Raw genomic sequence first — 9,158 nt, forward strand, 5'->3', positions numbered from 1 at the left:
AGGCGTCTCAGTGCCAAGGCGTCTCAGTGCCAAGGCGTCTCAGTGCCAAGGCGTCTCAGTGCCAAGGCGTCTCAGTGCCAAGGCGTCTCAGTGCCTGTCTGTCGGCACTAAGTGTAAGGAGCCCGTTGGTGTCTTTCGTATTTTCATCCTGTCTGCTGTGTTGGGTTTCAGAAGGGGTCAGGGTCTCACTGAGCATGCGATTTCTGTTGGATTTGTTGAGGACATCCCCTTCTCTTCAGAGAACACAATGGCTAGAGTCCAACCCCTATGGTCTTCATGGCCCCCTGGTCAGAAGTGGGGTGACTCAATGTGAATGAGGGTGTCCTTTAGGAAGGGATCTTGTAACCCTTTGGGCTCTGTCTGACTGGGCATTGTAAAGCCTTTTCTCCCCCTTGGCTCTGGCCTCCCCCTCTCAGTCACTGACTACTAGCAAAGCTAATTCCAAGTGTGAAGTGAGAGTAATGGGCTTTACTTTATAGCCTCTGTAAATTTTTGATATTGTGGACAGTTTGAGCTATAAAGTGAGACCAGAAGACAGTGGCCCCTTTATGGGATCTCCCTTTTAAAAACAAAAATAAAAATTGTGTGTGTGTTTTGCCTGCATATGTATCTGGGTACCATGTGTGTCCACAGAAGCCAGTAGAGGATGTTGGGTCCTCCAGAACTGGAGTTACAAATGGTTGTTTATCACCATGTAGGTTCTGAGAATTAAACCCGGGTCCTCTGAATGAGCAGCCAGTGTTATTAACCACTGAGCAATCCTTCCAGCCCTAGTCACCTTTCTCACTACTTATTTATATACTTTGTTCTATGTCGTGGTCCTCTTTATTTAGGAATCACAGTAATCTTTAGAAGAAATTTTGTGCTTTCAGATGAAATTTTAAACAATACTAAGTCTCCTTTGGGGTCTGTTATCACACAGAGCAAAGCAGGAGGCAGAACCTTGTTCCCGGTGAGCCTGGCATTTGGCAAGTGTCTCCTAAAGCTTTTACATTTAAGTCAAGCTTTACATCAGCATTCTGGCTCCAGGACTCTGGATCCAACTCACATACAGTGTCACCCACTTGAACTCCCAGACGGCATCCGTCTGTCCCTAAGTCCTTCAGTTCTGTCCCTTTAAGAAAGACAGGCAACTGAAGAGATGACGGGCAAGGGCTTGCAATCTTTGGCCAGCTGTTATCTGTAATTGCCACCAATCATTAACTGCGGGACGGAAGGACTGTGGGTCAGGTGCTGAGATCATCAACAACATGAAAGGACTAAAAGTTGGGCGTGCCGCACAGTGAGCCCTGGAGAAGGGATGGCAAGGCCATGGTGGGCCTGGGAGAAGGGACGGCACAGCCATAGAGCCTGAATGTTACAGCTCATTTCCCCCATCCACCATTTTGGTTAAACTTAAGTCAAAGCCAGTGGCCTCTGCTAGGCATGGTGTAAGCCAGCCCTGGTATCTAAGGCAAGAGAATTGCCACAAACTCAAAGCCAGCATGGGCCACTCACATAGTCTAAAAGGATGGTGTCACCTTAGCTTTTCACTTGCCTGCTCCCTGGGCACCTCTCTCGAATCCTCCTTCTCCTAAATCTCCACTGGGTCTCCTTAAGCACCCTTCACCTCACAGTCCCAGCGTTCCGTTCCTTGCGTTAGCCTCCCACTCTCCTCATTTCCCTAGCACAGTGACACGAACCTCACAAAGTGCCTCACATCGTGTCCTAAGAACCCAGCACTCACGTCAGCTGTGTGACTCTACAGCCACGCCTCCCTGCCCTTCTCCTGCTCCTCAGTCCTGTCACACTCGACACAGCTCCTCGATGAGGAATCTCAGAGCTCCAGCCATCCACACCAGAGCACTGGGGAGCCACTCCTGTGCTCTGCACAGGCTCATTACAATGAGGTGGGAGAAGAGGGCGTGTGGGGTTGCACATGTTAACCATGTACTTCCCATGATTCAGAATATGAGACTATTTGGAAATAGGGTCATTCCAGATGGATTGCTTGAGGTGGAGTAGCATGGGCAATGAGCTAGTGCGTGACTGGTGCCCCTCGACCATTAGAAAAGTCACAGGGGCAGGACAGGACACCAGGAAAGGCAAGAGCCAGCAAAACGCATCTAAAATCCAAGGGACAGAGGTTGGCTTTCTAATACTGCCAATGCTGGAAGCTGGAAAACGCGAGAAGGATCCAGCCCTTGGCCTTGCAGAGGGAATGTGGTTCTGACAATACTCTCATTTCAGGCTTTTGGCCTCCATGGCTATGAGAGAATCCATTTTTGCTATTTTGTAGTCTGGTTTTTGACACATTGTAGCAAAATCCCAAGAAAGCCAACATGATAGAGTCCTAGGCTCATTCATTCTATCCTTTCTTGTAACATTGCTCTATGTGCTCCTTATAGTAAAAACACAAAACCCCTTTGCATGTCACAGATCTCTCCTTGCATACTTACAGAGTCACTCTGAGGCTTCCCGCCTGGTGCATTTATCCTATGTTCCTTGTATTAGGCACTGTCATCTCTGGGAATGTTGTGCTGCTCTACCCTCAAAATTTAACAATCCACCCTGGAGGAAGACTTAAAAAACTGGGGAAGTCAGGTGGTGCTGGTGCACGCCTTTAATCCCATCACTTGGGAGGCAGAGGCAGGAGTATTTCTGAGTTCCAGGCCAGCCTGGTCTACAGAGCAAGTTTTCAGGACAGTCAGGGATACATAGTGAACTTCCTATTTCCTGAGGTTGCCTGTTTACATTCTTTCTGCTGCCCTCAGGGCTTCAGTCCTTTTCCCTCACCCAATACCAGATCAGGTTCCCCCCTCCCCATCCACCTTTCCTCCCTAGTCCCTCCCTCCCTCCCCACGTATGATTGCTTTCTTCTCTCTCCCAAGTGGGACTGAGGAGGAGTCCTCACTTTGGACACTTCTGCTTGTTGAGCCTTTTGAATTCTGTGGATTGTATCTTGTGTATTCTGTATGGTTTGGTTTTGTTTGTTGGGTTGTTTTTTGTTTTTTTTGTTTTTTGTTTTTTTGGCTAATATCCACTTATTAGTGAGTATATACCATGCATGTTCTTTTGTGTCTGAGTTAACTCACTCAGGATGATATTTTCTAGTTCCATCCATTTGCCTGCAAAAGTCAGGATGTCCTCATTCTTAATAGCTGAGTAGTATTCCATTCTGTAAATGAACCACATTTTTGTATCCATTCTTCTGTTGTGGGACATCTAGATTGTTTCCAGCTTCTGGCTATCACAAATAAGGCCACTAGGAACATAGTGGAACATGTGCCCCTGTGGCATGGTGGGCCATCTTTTGTGTATATTCCCAAGAGTGGAATACCTGCGTCTTCAGGGAAATCTATTTCCAATTTTCTGAGGAACCACCAGACTGATTTCCAGAGTTGTTGTACCAGTTTGCAATCCCACCAGCAATGGAGGAGTGTTCCTCTTTCTCCACATGCTCTCCAACATGCTTTGTCACCTGAGGTTTTGATCTTAGCCATTCTGACTGCTAGAAAGTGGAATCTCAGGGTCGTTTTGATTTGCATTTCTCTGATCACTAAGAACTTTGAACATTTCTTTAGGTGCTTCTCAGTCATTCAAGATTCCTCAGTTGTGAATTCTCAGTTTAGTTCTATACCCCATTTTTTTGATTGGGTTGTTCGTTTTTTGGGAGTGATTAATTTCTTGAGTTCTTTCTATGTTTTGGATATTAGCCCTTTATTGGATGTGGGGTTAGTGAAGATTTTTTTCCCAATCTATAGGTTGCCAATTTGTCTTATTGACTATATCCTTTGCCTTACATAAGCTTTCCAGTTTTATGAGGTCCCACTTATCAATTCTTGATCTTAGAGCATGAGCCATTGGAGTTCTGTTTAGGAAATTTCCCCCTGTGCCAATGAGTTTAAGGCTCTTTCCCACTTTCTCTTGAGGTCAGGGATGGTGATTCCCCCAGCTGTTCTCTTATTGTTAAAAATTATTTTTGCTATTCTGGGTTTTTTGCCTTTCCAGATGAACTTGAGAATTGCTCTTTCCAGGTCTTTGAAGAATTGTGTTGGGATTTTGATGGGGATTGCATTGAATCGCCTTTGGTAGGATGGCCATTTTTACTATGTAAATTCTTCCAATCCATGAGCATGGGAGTTCTCTCCATTTTCTGAGATCTTCTTCAATTTCTTTCTTGAGAGACTTGAAGTTATTGTCATATAGGTCTTTCACTTGTTCGGTTAGAGTTACCCCAAGATATTTTATGCTATTTGTGGCTATTGTGAAGGGAATTGTTTCCCTAATTTCTTTCTCANCCTGTTTATCCTTTGTATAAAGGAAGGCTACTGATTTATTTGAGTTAATTTTATATCTGGCCACTTTGCTGAAGTTGTTTATCAGCTGGAGAAGTTCTCTGGTAGAATTTTGGGGGTTGCTTATGTATACTATCATATAATCTGCAAATAGTGATATCTTTATTTCTTCTTTACCAATATGTACCTCCTTGATCTCTTTTTGTTGTCTTATTGTTCTAGCTAACACTTCAAATCAAAACATTAAATACACAGAGCAAAGGAAGAATATTAAAAACTGCAAGGGAAAAGGGCCAAGTAACATACAAAGGTAGACCTATGAGAATTACACCAGGCTTCTAGTGTTTTGATAATTAAGTGACAAGAAGATTTTCTTTTCTGATCCCATTTATTTGGTGTTCTATAGGCTTCTTGTACCTTTATGTCCATCTCTTTCTTTAGGTTGGGGAAGTTTTCTTCTACAATTTTGCTGAAGACATTTCAGGTCCTTTGAACTGAGAATCTTTGTTCTCCTCTATTCCTATATTCTTAGATTTGGTCTTTTCATTGTGTCCTGAATTTTCTGGATGCTTTGGGTTAGGAGTTCTTTATGTTTTGAATTTTCTTTGACAGTCGTGTCAATCTCTTCTACTGTATCTTCTGCCCCTGAGATTCTCTCTTCCATCTCTTGTACTCTGTTGGTGATGCTTGCGTCTGTGACTCCTGATCTCTTTCCTAGGTCTTCCACTTCCAGGTTTGCCTCCATTTGTGTTTTCTTTCTTGTTTCTACTTCCACTTTTAGGTCTTGGACTGCTTTATTCAATTCCTTACCTGTTTGCCTGTGTTTTCCTGTATTTCTTTCAGTGAGTTACTGATATCCTCCTTAAAGGACTTTATTATCTTCATGAGGTAGGATTTGGGGGCAGATTCCTGATTTTTCAGGTGTGTTGGTGTATTCAGGGCTTTCTGTGGTGGGAGAACTGAGTTCTGATGATGCCCCTGTATTTTGGCTTCTGTTGCTTATGGTCTTGCGCTTGCCTTTTGCCATCTGGATATCCCTGGTGTTTGTTGATCTTCGTGACTGTATAGAGTCTGCCTCTTTTGCCCCTGGGTTACTTCAGGTCTCCTGTTAGGCATGTGGCCCTGGCTGTATCAGACCACCTGTGCTGCCTTCCAACTGAGGGCTCTTCAGAGGGGCAGAAAGGCTGCTGATCTGTTGCCCTGGCTGCAGTAGATCTCCTGGGAGGCCTTCAGACTGCTGGATCTTCTGTGGAGCAGTTGAGCTGTTGTCCAACTGCGCTGAGTGCAGCCGATCCTCAACTGCTCTGAGTGCAGCGGGTCCTCTAGGGTGTATCAGGATATGGAATCTTCAGGGGAGCTGACCAACTATGGGTCTGCCTCAGCAGCAAGGACCAGGCAGAAATGTCATCACCCACTCTTACAGTGATGCAACTGTCTTCTAGTTGCCCATGCTCCTATAAGTAGCCCCTCAGCCATGTCTCTGTATGGAACTTCAATAATACCATTGATTCACCAAGGTCGTGTAGGAATTGGGTGAATGAACATTTGTTCATGCCTCCCCAGGAAAATTCACACAGCACAGTTACTGACTGAACTGGGATGGACAGAGACAGAGAGAGAGAGAGAGAGAGAGAGAGAGAGAGAGAGAGAGAGAGAGTTTAGGAAGAGTTGTCTCATGGCCCTTGTTACTGGTGGTAAGGAATGTAATGAGGACTGATGGATCCTAGAGTGAGTATCTGCAGGGACAATCCCAGTGTGGCTACCTTTCTCCTGTGGCAATTGGATAGTGTGTCTCCTTGTTGTGATGGCAGTTGCACGCTCCTCATGATGAGCGACAGGACATGCAGCAGGAGGAGGAAGCTGTCCAACAGCAGAGCACCCTTGGGAGACATCCCTGGGAGGCGGTCTTCCTCCGTGTGATGTGGAATGACATGTCTTCTTGATGGATGAGGTTTGGTGTGCAAGTAAGAGACATGCCCGAATCAACTGGCAAACTAGAAAACATTATCATTCATGAAAGGAATACATTTGGGACAAGGCCATAATCAGGGCTGTGACAGCTGTTGCTTCATCTTTGATGTGGGTAATATGACATGCAGCCGAGGCTTGTCTGCCTTCCCAGAAAGGGGTTGCTTGTGTAAGGGAGGAATTACGAGAAAGAGCCATGATGGTGGCTTGTAAGGAAACAAAGGAAGAGGGGAGGGTGAGATGGAGGTATGGACTTGCCATTTCTTACAGCTAGCAGAGTGCAAGGGAGAAAGTGTGCTCATTAGACCCTGTCTCAGATCCATTTCTAGAACTGTGAAACTTGAAATTTCTGGAAGTAATCAGACAATGAGGAGGAAGAAAGAGAAGAGGGAAGTGATAGAAGATGCACTTCATGCCCATTAATACAGCAGGGAGCATCCATAATGCAGCAAGCAGATAGGAGTGTGGATAATGGTCCATCATGGGAACTATGATAGGCAGGTAATGCTCTGCATCTCCCTGTAAATGGGGAATCAAGAACCTTCTGTGACCAGGCTTATAAAGCTTTGGAATGTGTGGACAGATGGGGTCTGTCTAAGTGCTGTGGAGGCAGAGAGACAGTAATTTAGATACCCATCCCTCTTTGAGACAGAGGCTGTATCACCTGAAATAACACACAGAACTCAGTCCATGAAGGACTAGCTCGAATGAGAGACCAGGGACGCTTGTCATCGCTGGGTGAATTCCTTGTGAAAGTTGGGGATTAGAAGGCAAGAAAGAAAGGGCAATCATTACTGAGGGAGGTGGCGTGCAAGACACAGTAACTGGTGGCCTATTCATAGGTCTGGGTAGGAACATGTCCACAGAAAAGCCAAGAGATGGATTTGGTTAAGCAAGGACTGTTAGAGTCACTGTTGAGCCCCAGGGTGGGTCATGATCTTTATGAGGTGGGAGAGGCTCTGGCAGATCTGAATGGTTTAGACTAACATAAACCAGGTTTATAACATTCTAGAGCAATCAAGAGAGAGAGAGAGAGAGAGAGAGAGAGAGAGAGAGAGAGAGAGTAGACAAAGAGGTCTGGCTCACTCTTGGGCAATGTAGTAGCATTTGTATGGAGCCAGAGTTCCTAGGGAATATATTGTCAAGAAGCCAAATTCAGTGCTTGTGAGCCTCTGGAAAATCTCAAGGTCTGGGCAACGGTTCAGTTGCAAGGAGTAAATGAGAGAGTGGAGCAGGGAAGGAGAATAAATGTACCCTAGGGGTACACAATGACCCCCAGAGTGTGTTGTGTGCATTTTCCCTCTCCAGGAAAGTGCTCTCAGGACAGAGACTGTTCCTCCTTCCCAAGCACTTCCAGCAGTCAGGTGTAGCTAGTGGAGAAATGATGGCCACAGCCCTGGTCCAAAGCCTGTCAGGATCAGAGTCAGTGTCAGCAGCAGCCTGGAAGCTGCAGCATCCTCATCTTCCTCAGCTGAGGAGGTCAGGTGGCTCATGGGAAATAAGTGTAGGGCTGGATGAGGTAGCCTCTCATCTATGCTGCTGTTGCTCTTCTGACGAGATGACTGGCAGAGGCCATGGGATCCTTTTGCACTGTGTTAGACCTTGCTAACATTTCTGTATTCGTATCCTCGTAACCATCTGAGAACAACCGGCAATCCTTTTCTGGAATGGACAGCAGTCAGCCTTCAGAGATCCTTTCCACACACTGTGAGTTCTCATTATATAATGCTAACCCTGTGGCACAGCTACATCCACTGGCAACAGCGAGAGTCACGGAGCCAGCAAAGCTGCTTCACACAGTTCCAGTCTCTGTGTCCTGCATTCTTGGGGACTTTCTGTGTTGTGATTCAGTTTGAGTCTTTTCCTGGGAAAAATTATGTCTGAATCTTTCCTAGGAAAGATCCTAAAAGTCACTTTATCTGGACACCATTTGGAAGTCTTCCTTTTGCCCTGGAGGTCATTAAGCACAGACAAGCATGTAGCTAGATGAGGCCATTGCTCCAGGAATCTCCTTAGGGTATCTGCCTCTAAGTAAACTCAAACGGTGTAATTGGTGCAGGGCAAACAGAGACAACTGACAACGCTGACTGGCCAGGAGAATAGTTACACTGTCAAGGTCTCTTTTTATTATAGGCTTAGAGGTCTCTAAAAATGTAGTTTAGATAGGGGGTCATACAGGGTACACTCCTGGAGGAATAAACTCAGTAAATAAGGGACTGACTAAAATAAATTTTTCTATTTCATAGCATAGATGATGAAACAAACATACAGTAAAAGGAGTTAGGCATTAGTAATTTTTATTCATAAGAAGACTGCTTCAGATATTCTGTTTGTGAGAATGCTTTAAAACAGCAAACAATGTCAAACTTAAAACAGGCTTTTGTATAAAAATGTGTTTGCTCTGGAGGAGAGATTCTTTAGATTCTTTAAACTGGAGTTATAGGGCTAATAATAATAATAATAATTAATAATCTGTTCTATTTGTATTTTCTAATTGTAACTGAACTTACTCCTGGATATATAATGAAAAGTCAAGCACATATTCTATACCACTTGGCTAGTCATTAGTCGGACTTCGTTCTGTGAAACCTGTATAAATAAAGACACTCCTGGTTTCTAGCCATCAGAGCCTCAGAAATGGCCGGATTGACTGCTAGCAAGTCGGCTGAGAGGTTGCCCCGACCACCGTGCCTGGCTCCCTCCCTCCCCTAGCCCATTCCTCATCTGCTCTACAGGCCTCTCTGTCAGCAAAGGCCCTGACTCTCCTCTCCAGGCTGGGGAGGGTCCTCTGGGAAAGCCCCAGACCCTTGAATGTCCACAGAGTTGGGAAAGCTTCAGTGGCAAAACTGAGCAAAGGCCTGAGTGGGAAGGGTCACTCCCCAACCTCCTGAGTGGGAAGGGTCACTCCCCAAC

The 9,158-nt window shown here is 45.3% G+C and overlaps 1 protein-coding gene across 4 annotated transcripts in view; it reads left to right on the plus strand.

The window, feature by feature from the left end:
* LOC110316610 (amiloride-sensitive amine oxidase [copper-containing]) overlaps nucleotides 1-9,158 on the plus strand; it is a 24,018-nt gene that overhangs the window by 3,589 nt on the left and 11,271 nt on the right. The window lies entirely within an intron of this gene.

Source organism: Mus pahari, chromosome 2, assembly GCF_900095145.1.
Source record: "Mus pahari chromosome 2, PAHARI_EIJ_v1.1, whole genome shotgun sequence".
Taxonomy (NCBI): domain Eukaryota; kingdom Metazoa; phylum Chordata; class Mammalia; order Rodentia; family Muridae; genus Mus; species Mus pahari.